Source organism: Lepisma saccharinum, chromosome 28, assembly GCF_977018435.1.
Source record: "Lepisma saccharinum chromosome 28, izLepSacc3.1, whole genome shotgun sequence".
Lineage (NCBI taxonomy): Eukaryota > Metazoa > Arthropoda > Insecta > Zygentoma > Lepismatidae > Lepisma > Lepisma saccharinum.
The window spans coordinates 43,690,253-43,706,941 of NC_139256.1; positions in this window are offsets into that span (position 1 = coordinate 43,690,253).

The following is a 16,689-nucleotide window of genomic DNA, read 5'->3' on the forward strand; positions in this document are numbered from 1 at the left end:
CTTGAATCTGTAACAAGTAGATTGCTTACAGTAGAAAAAGAAATAACCGGCATAATTGAGAATCCAAAACATACAGTAATTCTTGAATTGTACAGCATCCCCAACCAAGAATATGATTCACCATTTACACCAGGTGGTAAAATATATATGCTGTCCCCAGCACAATTTTATTACCAGTTTTTTGTTGGGGGCACACTGAGACCAATCAAGATCAAATATTGGCTACAACCACAGGCACACCACTACCCTACCTTATCAATAACAAATGCTGACAACAAACCAAAAATCACCAGTGTAGAGTTAGAGGATTTTACAGATCCCAATACATTAGAAACATCTTATGCTGAAGATGATGGCTCTCTGGAATTTCATATACAAATAGGAGACAAATTATATTTAGAAAATCCTGTAGTATCAGCTGCTGAACACCCCATAGTTGCAATATTCTTGTTTTCATATTATGTCTAGACAAATTATTGTTGATGAATTACACAGACAAGCCAGACATAATTATAAGACACTGCCAGTAGTCACAAAAGGCATAGATGATTTATGGCAGAGCGACTTGATTGAGATGGCAAGTGGACAGCTGAAAAACTTAGACAAAATCAACAAGGACTACAACAAGCTAATCTTTATTACAATAATGCCCGTGTTCAAAATTTCAAAGATGTTAATTGTGGACATTTGTGTTTATCTGTTCTTAGATATATATCTCAAATAAATAAACCATCAATTGAAAATTTTCAAAAGGCCCTGTGGTATTTAAAACATCATGGGGGTATTCCATCTCACCAGCCAAAATTCAATATTGAAACCCAAATTACATGATGATATAGTGTATCCCAAAACAATAGCTCTCAGAGCATTTTATGGCATGTACTTGATCCCTAATATTACACACCACAACAACAAAATTGCAGTCGGGGATCAAAAAATTGTCATCACTCCAGGGCAATATAATCTGTCCACTCTAAATGCTCAATTACCCAGATGTATAGTATTAACTCAAAATTCTGTCACTCACAGAGTAGAGATTGTATCTGCTACAGAAACAGTGGATCTGGGTACTATAGGAGAGCTGTTAGGCTTTGAGAACAACACAAAACTTGAACCGGCCATCAAACACACTGCTATTAATATACCTAAATTCTTAGCCATAGAGACTCTGAATATTCACTGTAATGTGGCCGTGGGTATGATCACCAAATCAAATGGCATAGGCACTCACAAACAAACTGGCATCATTGCAACATTTAAACCTAATTCTGAATTTATGGAGCCAAACATCTACACTCCATCCCCAACATTATATTTTCCTGTGTGCCATAATAGAATAGATTATATTGAGTTGATGGTCACTAATGAAAAATGAAGAATTAGTTGATTTTGCTGGAGCCACAACAACTGCTATCATAGAAATTAATATTTAAATAAAAATACATACAAAAAAATGGAAAATATTGAGAGTTATGAGCTACAATCATTCCCCCCAAACAGGAGGACATTTGCAAATTTAAATCAACCCAACACAGAAATTGAGGTTGATCTTGATGTAGGGGATGGCTTTATACACCCCCACAGAGCAGATCTATACATCAAATTTGATGTTGTAAAGCTCGATGGAACAGATTATCCGGCAAATTCAAATATAAGATTGGTAGACAATTTTGTGCCGCATCTGTTCTCTGAAATTGAGATCAGAAAACATGGTGTTGTTATAAACAGAGTAGATTATCCCGGCATTACCTCCACAGCTTTGGCCACACTAAAATTATCCAAAACCGAGGCTTCTTACTACAAAATAGGTGGATTTGAGGCTGGTGATAAAATTATATCTAAGAGCCACACAGTGCTGTTCCCTATGCGCCTGTTGCCAGGATTCTTCTCAGATTACAAAGATATTATGTGGAAGGGTGGTTTAAGAATCACATTTAGAAGAGCTGCCAATGATAATAATGCTTTGATGAGGTACAGTGCAATAAACTCTACAGGGGAAGCTCTGCTTAATACCCTACCTGATGAGGGCAAGTGCATTATTCAGACTATGGAGCTAAGAATCCCGGTTGTTGAATATGAAGCCAGTTATGCTCTTAAATACAAAGCAGATATAATAAAAAATCCACAGATTCCTTTACAATTTTATACATATCAATGTGTGCAGAAGCCTGCCGCTGGTACTTATTATGAGTTTGATGCTACAAATTCATTCTACAGTATACAATATGACATGCCGGATTTTGTGGTGGTACTGTTTCAGACTGGAAGACACAATAATCAGGAAAAAAATTCAAGTAAATTTGATAACTGCAACATCAAGAACATATATCTTAAAAATGGCAGAAATGAGGTGTTCCCCAGAGAAAATTATAATTTAGACATGTCCAAGGATGATTTCCTTAAATTATATGAAGCATTTACAGCATACAAAAGGGTCACTACTGGCAATACTGACATGTATTACACACCAGATGAATTCAAAACACAGAGACCCATGTTTGTCATCAACACTTCAAAAAGGAAACAAGTTATGATAAATGACAGGACAAACATTAAAATTATCTGTGAATTCCACGATACACTCCCTGATGACACCATATGTAGTGTTATTCTTATAGGGGAAAAATCATATATTTATGATGTAAGAAATGAGAGAGTCACAGAGCAATTCTAGAAAGTCTCTGCATATTGCACAAGTTGGGCCTGGCGTCCAATTAAACTTAAACCGGAAGTAAATATGAGTGGGTGTGGGTGGGTGTGGGTGTATGTGGGTATAGATGTAGCTAATAAGATTACATTTTACAGGGTATTACACTAAAAGCAATAAGCTCATATGAGCATCTTGGCTTAGTTTTAGGTGAGGGCAAAAAAAATATCAAGAAGGGCATATTTTTGACAAGCTTATGGACAACAATCTCACAGATGTGGCTTTTGCAAGTGTGGACAAATCAATCTCGGGGGGCTCATCATTTCACAGGAACTTCCCGAGGGCACTTTTACAAAAATCTTGGATTAGACGGAGTACCACACTTGAGCAAAAAGCTCATATGGGCATGTTGAGCCAGTTTTAAGTGTAGCCAAATCTGCCTGAGGGGGGTTCATCATTTCTCGTCCTGGTTATAGGTACTTTTACACTACTCAGGGGGGAGGGGGCAAGAATAGTTTACTTTCTACTGACTGCAATTAGAGAGAAGCGTATTGAAAATGGAATTCGGGCAGATGATTTTGGGTCAAATCTACTGGTAGACAAGGCTTACCATTAAGAGACCATAGTGCGGGGACAAAAGGTGTGTGTATATAGGGGGGAGACTGCTCCCCATGCCCCCAACATCCCTAATCGCCGCCACTGCCAATACGTTGTAAGTCCACTTTATGCACAGTAAGGTTAATCGGGATTGGACCTACAGTTTAAAGTGGGATCCGAACCACTGTGCAATGTGCCTCCACCATAGGTATAGAACCCGGGATCCCATGATTATAAGGCCACAACACTACCACCGCGTCAATCACGAAGATAAGGATGAATGAATGAATGGACAATCACAAACATATATGGACGACACAACACGAGTCCTTCTGTAGCAGGTCCTGCGGCAGTAAACGAAAAAGGTGATCATCCAGGGAAACCAGAGATTTCTTTATTTCCAGATATGCATTCAATCCACATTGCACCGTATTTGTGGGCAATCAAAGAGGTAAATCACACAAACAGCATCACATTTGATCAACCAGTATTTCTGAAAGCACTCTATATCGTAGCCAAGGAGAACTCGGATAGTCCTCTGAAGTAACCCGTACTAAGGCTGGGTGGTCTTCATGTCAAGATGAGTTTCCTGAGATGTGGTGTTTATCTATTGGCAGATTCAGGTCTTCAACAACTCATTGAAATCATTTACGGACGTAATACTGTTAAACCTATGATCACAGGAAAAGCGCCTCACTTCCAAGCAGTACACCTTAGACTGCATTTTGAAGACTAGCGAGACTCCGAGGTCTGGATTCACAGTCAGTATAATCCTCTGTGGGGCTCGTGGTGTCGTCCATATAGTCCCTTCATCCATATCACCAAATTATCATCAGTCCTCGTCTTCGCAATCAGCCAGAAGTGGCAGAAAAGAGACGTAATATAAACTAAAACGAATCAAATTAATCCGAAAAAGCCATAGCCAGAGGCACAAGGGGTTATTTCATAGTTTATGCAGCACTCTTCACGCTACTTAAAGAAGCAAAGTGCATTGCAAATGAGTATATTTAAGAGATACGTTCAATAAATCGTTGGTCTGTTCAATTCAGAAGTAGACTCTAATGTAAGTTCAAGCTCTGAGGTGCTGAAAAATCTTTATCTACTCGTACATTTGGTTCAACTCTGAAATATAACAAGACACTGCTGCTCTGTGACTGCTATGCATTACTATATTCGTCGGAATTTAATTAAAGACTAAGGTATTGGAAAGTGGGGTTTAAATCTTCAATCATTTACGCAAATGTTCTCCGTGACACGCACCTTCTGCCTTTAGGGCTTTATGTTAGACGGTTACAACCCTTTTATCGGACTTCTCAAGGGCTTCTAAGGGTTAGTAGGACCAAGCCCTTGCGAGGTCTGTGGTGCAGGATTTATTTTTCATTATTACCTATATAGGTTTGAAATAAAAGAACATTAAGATCTTTTACTCGAAGATTTATTTGAACATGATATACAAACACTTTTCAAACAGACAATTCACCCGATGCAACTTGTAGGCCTAAACCTATTAGTTGTACCGAAGTTTGTAACCCTGGTCTTTTTGATGATGCAGGTGAACGCCTTATTCAGAGTTGGGTTTGTGGAATATCTGCCAAATGGAGTAAAAGTACACCAGCCAATCCGAATATTGAAGCAAGATATTACCCAACGTCCCCTGAACCATCAGCCTTTCGGCAACCAGGAGAATGTCCCCTAGACTTACAAAAGTCTAGCTCTTTTATATCATAATTGTGTTTACAATTTACCATGGTTACTACATAGTTGTTTTATATTTCCATAGTTTCAGCATTTTTTCCTGATTTAAGTTAAACAATTCATTATCTATTGTAACATTACCAATAACACATTTTTAAAGAAAAGATTCCAACATAGATTAATACAATACAGATTGAATAGTTTTGTGCTTGAAAAGGCACGTGTTGACAGGGGCGACACACCCCTATTTGCATCAGGGGCAACACCCGTGCTACAAATGCACGTCTGTATGTAGAGGAAATGATGAAATTTAACATGTTAGTACCAGGTATTTACGAAAAATTCTGCAATGGACTCTAAGGCAAATTGACCGGTTTAGATCAGTATTTTACCATATCATATTAGTTCAACGTATTGACAGTGACGGGAATTAGGGATATGGGGGGGCATGTGGAGCAGTCTCCCCCCTATATACACACACCTTTTGTCCCCGCACTATGGTCTCTTAATGGTAAGCCTTGTCTACCAGTAGATTTGACCCAAAATCATCTGCCCGAATTCCATTTTCAATACGCTTCTCTCTAATTGCAGTCAGTAGAAAGTAAACTATTCTTGCCCCCTCCCCCCTGCTCACTTAAAACATCTAATCGCCGCCACTGTGTGCATACATTCTTAATAAACCAAAACAACATGTAAGTACTCGTAACAAGGGCCTCGTGAAAGAAACACTGCATAAAACAATGTACGCGCATTACGTTCTCACCAATATCATAATCGCGCTACGACGCCAGGGGCCTCTGATTCGAATCTCGGCCTGGGCATGGATGTTTGTGAGTGTCCATTCATCAATTTCATCATATCATCATCACTCATTCCCATCTTCGCAAATTAGCCAAAAGTGGCACAAAAGTGAATTAAAGCTAATGAATCAATAATCAACCAATATCATAGGAAATGGAACACGTGAATGTAGGGAAACACATGACTCTACATTAAACTACCTATCTCCTCAACCCCTGATTCTAAGGGCACGAAACAAAGACCAATCTCTAGAGGAAATCATAAGCTTTGAATTTGGTTCAGTAACTTTAGTCCGTAAATTACATAGTTTCTTACATATTTGTCAGAAATCAACTTTTACGCTTATTCTAAAAATTAAGGAAAACATTTGAATCTTTCTAATTCAATTAAGATTTATGGTAGCTCTATCAAACAAAAACCATAATTTTATCAAATTTTTTGTTCTTTCATTTTGGTTATCTTCACTTTTTGTGTACAATGCACCGTTTTCAATATATTATTTTTTTTAATTTGTAAGTTGAATTTTTGGCGCCATTTTTCAAAATGGCGGATTTTCCCCAAGCCCTTTTTTTTCGTTCGTTTTTTCTGCTATAAATGTGCCTTCATGACATGGTGCTATATATGCACAGGGAACTTTACCTTTGCACGTAATATTATTTTTCGTATTATGCTATCTTGCATAAATTAGAAACAAGGGTGTTTCAGACATGATTAACCGAAGATAGTATTTTTATTTACCTTAATTTCCAAAAAAAAAAAATAATAATAATAATTGTTCGCCACTTGCCATGGTTACCGACAAAGTTAATAAATTCGAAGTTGTACGTTCACATTAGGTGCAAAATCTTGACCCTTTATCTGTTTAACTTTTCCTTTCGTGTAATTATTTTATTATAGCTGAAAGCAAATTTAGTTCATCTTTTAATTCAGTAGCCTTAATGTGTTAACATTCCGGCAAGCTTTCTACACTTTTCAGACAAAAGATCAGATGGCATGTCTTTATGCTTACTAATATCATAAAAGAAATTGAAAGATTCACTATGATGTTTAAGCTGCTCAAATCTTTCTTTTACAGCTAAAATAATTGTCTAGAACCTGGTAATGAAAATCAACTTTGCACCGTTTTTGTGGATCTTGAAGAGTTTCATCATACTTAAACTGCTTCATCTTTAGATTTCGGCCCTGTACAGGGTTGCCTATCTTTGGATCATCTATATCTAAATTCGATGCCAATTCTTTCTCATCAACCGGAACTCACAGGTAGCCGCCCCCCGACGCCTCCACGAATGGAGGAAGGGGGGCTGCCAGGCTGCCAGGCTGCCAAGTGGCGTCTAAGAAAGTTTGAAATGTTTCATCACTCCTGCTTTTTTCGAAGCGCTGATATGTTTGCAAGAAATCATCTAGCAGCATCTAACAAATCGTAGATTAATGTTTTGAAGAAATTTGCTCATTACATTACGTGGAGTAAAAAGTCATAGCAGATAACGTAACATCCAATTATACAATTCAATACATTCAATAAAGATACACAACACAATATAATATAAAATAATGAACATATAAAAATGAAAGAAGTGCATGGATATAAATTGATTATTATATATATTATTATATATTATTATTATAACAAACAATTTCTCAACATATTACGTCTACTGACTTAAATCATGAAATGTATTGAGTATGTTTAATCGGAATTCCTTTAGGTGCATAGAAAATATTGATTTTTTTGTTCCTAGCTACTAAACTGTCATATTGCTCAAATGTAGGATATACTTTCTCTATTTTGAATTTTATGTACTGAAGAACTTAGCTCGCTATTTTATTGTTTTCTCTAATGCATTGTAAATTACACATAAATTGTGCGTTTTTTTCTTTTTTTTTCTTTTTTTTCTTTTGTAGTGGTTGTTATATGTTTGTGTGTCTTGTGCAGCAGTTGTGCTGTGTAGTGTGAGAGTTTGTCTTGTGTAGTAGCTGTGATGTCTAGTGTGTTTGTGTTTGTCTTGTGTAGTAGTTGTGGTGTGCTTGTAACAGTTATGTTGGTTTGTCTTGTGTAGTAGGTGTGCTGTCTAGTGTGGTTGGGATTGTCTTGTGTAGTAGTTGTGCTGTCTAGTGTGGTTGGGATTGTCTTGTGTAGTAGTTGTGCTGTCTAGTGTGTTTGTGTTTATCTTATGTAGTAGTTATGTTGTCTAATGTATTTCTGTTTGTCTTGTGTAGTATCGGTGATATGTATGTATATGTCTTGTGTTGTAGTTGTGCTGTCTAGTATGTTTGTGTAGTAGTTGTACTGTCTAGTATGTTTGTTTAGTCTTGCGTAGTAGTTGTGCTGTCTAATTTGTTTGTGTTTGTCTTGTGTAGTAGTTGTGGTGTGTAGTTTGTTTATGTTTATATTGTGTAGTAGTTGTGTTGTGTTTGTGTTTATATATTGTGTTATAGTTCTGATGTGTTTGTGTGTGTCTTGTGTAGTAGTTGTGCTGTCTAATGTGTTTGTGTTCATCCTGTGTAGTAATTGTGCTGTCTAATGTGTTTGTCTTGTGTAGTAGTTCCTCCATTCATATTGGGGGTTAGGCGTAGAGCTGACAACTCTGCACTGTAAAAAAAAATGTCAAGAAACAGCAATATAAGGCCATGGATGTTCCCAAGGTAAAATATTCCGGAGGTAAAATAGTCCCCCGTTCGGATCTCCGGGTGGGGACTACTTTGGGAGGTCCCTGGACTAAGGATAAGATCTACATTAGGAATAAGGATATTAAATTAGGCACCTGGAATGTTCTGAGCCTTTACCGGCCTGGGGCATTTCAGTGTACAGTTAATGAGATAGTGAAGTATAAATTAGATGTAGTAGCTGTCCAGGAAGTTAGGTGGCCAGGAGAAGGGAATTGTAAAACTAAAAATTATACTTTTTTCTATGGTGGTACTGAAAATCATAATTTTGGAACAGGCTTTTTCATAAATAATAGAATTATCTCGGCTCTTAAAACAGTAGAATTTATTAATGATAGGATATCATATGCAGTTTTACAGGGTAGGTGGTGTAAAATTATTTTAATAAACATACATGCACCAACGGAAGATAAAGATGATAATACAAAAGATGATTTTTATACAGAGTTAGAACAGATCTTTGATACATTTTCTCAGTATGATATGAAAATTCTGTTAGGTGATTGTAATGCACAGATTGGCAAAGAAGAGACATTTAAACCCACGATTGGTAAAGAAAGTCTTCATGAATTAAGTAATGATAATGGTATAAGATTGATTACTTTTGCAACCTCAAAGAATTTAATTGTGAAAAGTACCACTTTTAAACATAAAGATATCCATAAATATACCTGGTCTTCTCCAGATGGTAAAACTCATAATCAGATAGATCATATTCTCATTGATAAGAGAAGGCATACTAGTATAATTGACGTTCGTACACATAGAGGTGCTGACTGTGCCAGTGACCATTATTTAGTAATTGCTAAATTAAGAGAAAGACTCTCAGTGATAAATCATAAGCAACAAAATCTAAAAGTTATAAAATTTGATACAGGAAAGTTTACTGATGAAAGAATTAAGAAAGATTACCAAATTAAACTGTCAAATAGATTTGATGTTTTGCAGGATTTAAATGATGATAAAAATATAAATGAAACAGACGTAAATAAGAATTGGGAGCACATACGTAATGCAATAGAATCAGCAGCTAAAGAAAGTATAGGATACCATAAACCAAGAAAAAGTAAGCCATGGTTTGATAATGAATGTCATAATCTAATAGAAATAAGAAATCAGGCTAGACTTAGGTGGTTAAATAACTCTGATGATAAAAATCTAAACAATTATAATAGAATAAAGCGAGAAGTTAACCGCACGTTTAGAAGTAAAAAAAGAGATTACTTGAAAAGCAAAATTAACGAAATTGAAACCAACAGCAAAAATAAAAATATCAGAGATTTATATAAAGGTGTAAATGAGTTTAGAAAGGGGTGGCAACCTAAAGTAAACTTGATAAAAGATAAAGACGGTGATTTTCTAGCTGACCCAAACGATATTCTAAATAGATGGAAGAACTACTTTAATGACCTTTTAAATGTCCATATAGGAGATAAATCAGAAGTAAATGAAGTCCACACAGCAGAACCTTTAGTTCCAGAACCTAACTTGATTGAAGTTAAGGATGCTATTAAAAGGCTAAAGAATAACAAAGCACCTGGCATTGATTTAATACCAGCTGAGTTAATTAAATATGATGGAAATTCATTAATATGTCAAATTCATAAATTAATTTGTTTAATATGGAATAAAGAAGAAATCCCTCAACAGTGGAAAGAATCCATAATTGTTCCTGTGTTTAAATAAGGTGATAAAATGAACTGCAATAATTACCGTGGAATTTCTCTACTCTCAACAACATATAAAATATTATCTAACATTCTTTTAACAAGACTAACCCCATATGCTAATGAAATTATAGGTGATTATCAATGTGGATTTAAACGTAACAGATCAACTACAGATCAATTTTTTCACATCAGACAGACACTTGAAAAAAAGTGGGAATATAATCAAAATGTCCATCAGCTATTCATTGATTTCAAAAAAGCATATGATTCGGTCAAAAGAGAGAAATTATATAATATATTAGTAGAGTTTGGAATACCTAAGAAGCTTGTTAGTATGATAAAAATATGCACCAGTGAAACAGAAAGTAAAATTCGTGTGGGTATTAATATGTCTGACAAATTTACAATTCATGATGGGTTAAAACAAGGAGATGCATTATCTCCTTTGCTATTTAATTTTGCCTTAGAATATGCTGTTAGGAAGGTAAAAGAAACTAAAGAAGGACTGAAATTAAATGGTGACTCAGTTGTTAGCATATGCAGATGATGTCGACTTACTGGGGGATGATGTGAATACAATTAAGAATAATGCTAAAATATTTTTCAAAACTGCTAAAGAGATAAGTTTGGAAGTTAACAAAGAGAAAACTAAATATATGCTTACAGGCCGAAACCAAGTGTTAGGTAATAATCAAAATCTAATTATTGATAACAACTTGTTTGAACCAGTTTCCAAATTCAAATACTTAGCAGTAATATTAACAAATGAAAATTATATTAAAGAGGAAATAAAAAGTAGGCTTAATTCAGGAAATGCATGTTACTTCTCTCTTCATAAACTTTTGTCTTCTCGTTTAATATCTAAGAAACTAAAAGTTAAAATATACAAAACAGTAATTTTGCCTGTAGTATTATATGGATGTGAAACTTGGTCCCTTACATTGAAAGAGGAACATAAATTGAGAGTATTTGAAAATAAGATCCTTAGGAAAATATTTGGACCTAAAAGGGATGAGGAGACAGGTGAGTGGAGAAGGTTACATAATTTAGAACTACATAATTTGTATTGATGTCCAGATATTATTAGAATAATTAAATCAAGAAGACTTAGGTGGGGTGGGCAGGCCATGTGGCACGAATGGGAGAGGAAAGAGGAGTTTACAGGATTCTTGTTGGGAAACCTGATGGTAAGAGACCTGTAGGAAGACCAAGACGAAGATGGAGGGACAACATTGAGGTATACCTAAAGGAAATCGGTAGGGATGGAAAAGAGTATATAGAACTTGCTCAAGATAGGGAAAGATGGAAGGCCTGTGTTGCTGCAGCCATGAACCTTCGGGTTTAAGAAGGCTAGGGAGTTAGTTAGTTAGATAACTAGTGACCAAAGGAATGTAAACCACACAACTGGTTTCCAATACACTGAGCCTCATGTGCGACCATTTGGACAGAATTTTTTGTCGCCAATTATTTGAAGGAGCGCAGCAAAGACCATTCCCACTTGATATCTCCCACCTTGTGGCACTCAATGGTTTTAAAGTGAGACTACTGATATGTTCCTTCAAAACGGTGGGTTATCATATATTAACTTCCATGTTATATAATATAATATAATATAATATAATATAATATAATATAATATAATATAATATAATATAACTTTCAAGTTTTCTATAGGCTTATTTGTTTCTTCTCTTCAAATTTTGACGCCCTGAAAATTTGCCGCTCTAGGCGGTGGCACGGTTCGCCCCCCCCCTTTCCGCCGGCCCTGATAGGGACAATCTGTTTCTGTAAAAGTCAAAACGGAAACAGTTTTATAATATCAAGAAAATACTCGTCCAATTCATAGCTACAAATTTTATCCGTTGAGATTTTCAGGGGAAAGCGATTAAAACTTGAGCCTAAAGAACGATCAAATGAATCACGAACAAGTCATTGAATTGAACGGAATTGAAAGTCGTTGAACAGTGTTCCTATTGGAAATCTTGAATGGTCTGAAATTGCACATGTACACGATTAAAGAAAATTGGACAAGTTCACATTTGACCGAAACGTGGCATTGTGTACGGCATGAAAATAACTAAATAGTCTAGCGATTAGCCGTAACAAGGATAATTATTTTATTTCCAAAGGAGAAAGCAGGGCATATTAGAAAGTGATGCATTTTCTAGATATTAATAGTCTAAATGTAATCCGAGATACCAAAAAAACAATGTTAATACAACAACACAATTCTATAAAAAATCAACAAACACGTGTTTACACTTTGATGCTTTCTCTTCACCACAAAATAGAAATAAATAACATTCTGCACCTCCAAGCTTCTTTTCGAGAATCGATTTCAATAGCATGTGCTCGAAAATCAGGCTTTGATGGCGTTATTTAGAACCGTTCCTAATTAGAAATTCTTTGTCCTGACCTTGCATCCAATGAGAAAAATGACGTGGTCTCTGACGTCATTTCCGTTTAAGCGTTCAATTCAACGACTTGTTCGTGATTCATTTGATCGTGTACAAGGCGCTTAAGGAAGTTGAAGCTTGGGTAAAGAATGGATGGTTTCACTGCTGACACATATGAGTCAGCTAGAGTACAACCACGGGCAACTTTTATTGTGAACTAGTCTTCGGAATGTTCGTGTTGCTACATTACATATACACACATTTTTTGTTTCTATTATGGGAAGAGTGCCTCCTCGATGGCGCAGTGGTTGTGTCGTCGCCTTGTAATCAAGAGGTTCCGGGTCCGATTCCCAGTGGGAGCATATAGTTGTTCGGATCCTACTTTAAACTGTAGGTCCAGTCCCGATTAGCCTTACTATGCATAAAGTGGACTTAAAACACCAACTGGAAGAGTTAGAGTTTCACACCGGTTGTGCATTTATTTTAATATCGACTGAATGGGCACTGCTACTTTTTCTTTTAAAGGCGTACGGCAGTGTTTGAATTTCTCTCCATGTCGCAAGTGGAAGTGTTTCTTTTTATGTTGATTATTAAGTTAGACACGATGTTTCAAAAATATGATGAATAAGAATTTTCAGAACCCCATGTATTCATTATGGGGAATCAACTTCAAGTTACGGCTAATCAAATGTAAGTTTTGACTTTTCCACCTGTCGACCTGTCAATTAGAGTATATCTTCAATCTGTCCTCCTTCCGTTGATATATTTTTCTATGGAACCACCAAGAGGCTCTCATCTCATTTGGGGGCATGGAGGAGAGAGGTAGAGCGGAGCACGTGGAACTCCACTCAGCCATGAAAAGTCTTGTTTGAATTGTGAAATTGTGAAATTATTTCAAACGCTACTCAAATGTGCTAATAATATTGATTGATTGATTGATTGAGTTGGTGTTTTAAGTCCACTTTGTGCACAGTAAGGCTAATCGGGACTGGACCTACAGTTTAAAGTGGGATCCGAACCACTATGTGCCTCCACCGGGTATCGAAACCAGGACACCTTGATTATAAGGCGACGACGCTACCACTGCGCCATCGGGGAGGCCCAATAATAATAATAATAATAATAATAATAATAATTATTATTATTATTATTTAATTACTATTATTATATTATAAATATTAGATTACATTACATTTCTATTATTACATCTATATTTCTATTTTGGTTATTTTACATCTCTTTGTGCCTCTACGATAAGGATGAATGAGGAACTGATGAAATGACTTATGAGATGGCACAAACACAATGTCACGTTCATACGTCCTTCATCCGCTACTATCAGATCATTCGTTCTTTAGCCGATCTTCTGGTTTCCCAAGGAACAAAGCAACAATCTCCCGATTTTTCAAGTCTGACCTAGAAACACTGCAACGAAGCCCCGAGAATGGTAGGGAAGATACGCGAACGTTCACAGTCTGGCTCGAGCAGTGGTTTGAGACGGTTGTGTTTGCGCGTCTCTCTAATAGCTCGAAGTCACGTAGCGCGTATTACTCGCGAGTCCGGTTGAAGTGAACCACGGCGACGCTGCCAACATGGTAATCAACAGATTGAATACACTAAAACTGAACTTCAGTCAAGTGCGAAGGAAACCAACTTCGACGGAAATACACAATTGGATCAGCAAGACCATGAAATTGAAACCGGAACAAGTCGTAAGTATTGAAGTAGACAATTATAGACGTTGTATCTTTCTGAAACTACTATCGAAAGTAGTGTGTGAACAGTTGTTGCTGCAGTCGAACGGAGAATATAAATATAGTGACGAAGACGGGGATTGTCCAGTGCTTGTTACGTGGGCGGATGCAAATTACGTGATAGTTAGAGTGCACGTTGTACCGAGTGAACTGTCCGATGCTGAGTACGTACGGGCAGATAATATCCCTGGACGATGAACGGTATTCCAGTGATCACATTTATCCGGTAAGAACTGGCCGTAAAATCGCCAAAATGAATCTAACTCGTGCGATTCCATCGTACGTCACAATCAGTGGCGGACGATACTGGGTGACATATAGCGGGCAAGACCGTACTTGCAGTTACTGTGACCTTAGTGACCACTTTTACGTTACCTGTCCGTCCCGACGTCGTCAAATGGAGAAATCCGAAGATACGTCCTATGCCGGGGCGGCGCGTCCTGTCCCGAGGAATGTGCCGGCTGCTGAGAAAATGATGACCCCGACACCCACTATACTACCTGTGCATCTGAAACGCTCCGGAGACCAGGAAAATGAGGACAACGTACAAGCTTCACTACAGGGTGTACCTAAAAATACCGTACCAGATTCCACTTTACCACCCAGTGTAGAAAACAAGACAACAGCAGACGTTCCTAACCCCGTCAGTGTGGACCAAGTTAATGTCAACCAAGCAGCCCACGTAGCAGAGAAGAATGGGGAAGAAACAATGGACGTTACCCTCGAGGTGCCCAATAGTCCGATGCAGCAGGCAGATGATGACCATGCAGGTGAAGGTGGGAACTCCGACACGGCGTCCTCCGCATCAGGCACTCTTCCGAAAACAACGAAGGAACCAAAAAAGAAGAAGAAACGCAGTCTCCCTACGAACGATACGGCGTCGACACGGCGGCAAGATGGCCCTCATCGTTCGGTGTCTCCAGTGTCTCGGCGACTGCGTAGAACGATGAGTGCGACAAGAGAACAAAGTGCGAAATCTAGTGGCGGCTCTGATTGGTCGCTTGACGTCAATGTGTGATATATGTCTACCATATCCTAGTTATGAAGTATGTTGTCCGCGTTATAATGGTATTAGGGTTATGTTTGTCGCATGTCGTAGTGAACTTGAAAAAGGTAAATAGTTTGACGTCAGTAAATGCACATAACATTCCCACCGGGTACACTAGTACAGAATCCCACATGACGACCCCCATATATCATTTTGCAACAATAAACATTAACAAGATGAAATCTAGTGTCAAGCATCATGCATTCTTAGATTATATTAAGCAAAGTCACCTGGATGTAATTTTCCTGCAAGAAGTCGGGACCGATGATTTCTGTCTGGGCAGTGAATATACCGTGTATAACAATTTTACTCACAATTCTCTAGGAACCGCCATAGTTGTGAAATCGGGCCTCCATATAACGGAAGTTTACCATCACCCGTCTGGTCGTATCACATGTATCCAAATAGGAAACATATGGTTTTGTAATGTTTATGCACCATCAGGTACCAACGCTAGAAATACTCGGAACATATTTTACGCTACAGACGTGGCGAAGGCATTAGGTGGCTCCCGTCAAAACATTGTGCTGGTGGGTGATTTTAATTGTACTCTAAGAAGACAGGACCAATATCCAGGATTCCATACATCACCTAGCTTGCAGGCGCTGGTTGAAGGGTTTAAACTGCACGATGTTTGGGTGGCTAAAGGTCCGAATATAGACGGCTACACATACATACGTGCCGACACAGCGAGTCGGCTTGATCGTTTTTACGTTAGTGCACACATGATTAGCAAAGTATCTGCGATTCGAATTTTCCCAACCTGCTTTAGTGATCATTTAAGTGTCCAACTCGACATGAGTTTGGATGTACCTTCAGTTGGACGAGGGCAGGGATTTTGGAAGTTCAATGTACGGTTATTGGAAGATGAACAATTTCGTACCGAATTTAAACAAAAATGGAAGAAGTGGGAAGAAATGAGCGTACGTCAAACTGACATTATTATGTGGTGGGACACTTTTCTAAAACCCTCCATTAAATATTTCTGTTTAGCATATAGTCGTGACAAATACTCAGATTTCAATAAGAAATATAACTTTTACTACAGAGTGCTTCACGAACTAACAACACAGCTAATACAAGGGAAGCCAGTGCGTCAAGAAGTGAAACGAGTGCAAGCAGTGCTGCTGAGCATGCACAGAGAGCGTATGCAAGGTTACAATGTTAGGAGTCGTCTTCCTATGTTTGATGCACAAGAAGAAGCCTCGTTGGTGCAGGTGTTAGCAGAGAGACGCAGTGCACAGCGAAAGAGAATCACGTGTCTCGATACAGCCACGGGGAGACTAACCGAACCCAAGTTAATACGAAAGTACTTACGGGACTTTTATGCAGATCAGTTTAAAGAGAAGGAAGATCGAAGCTCCCGTCGCACTCCACTGCAAGGGATGGACCTTCCCATGTTAACGGAAGATGACCG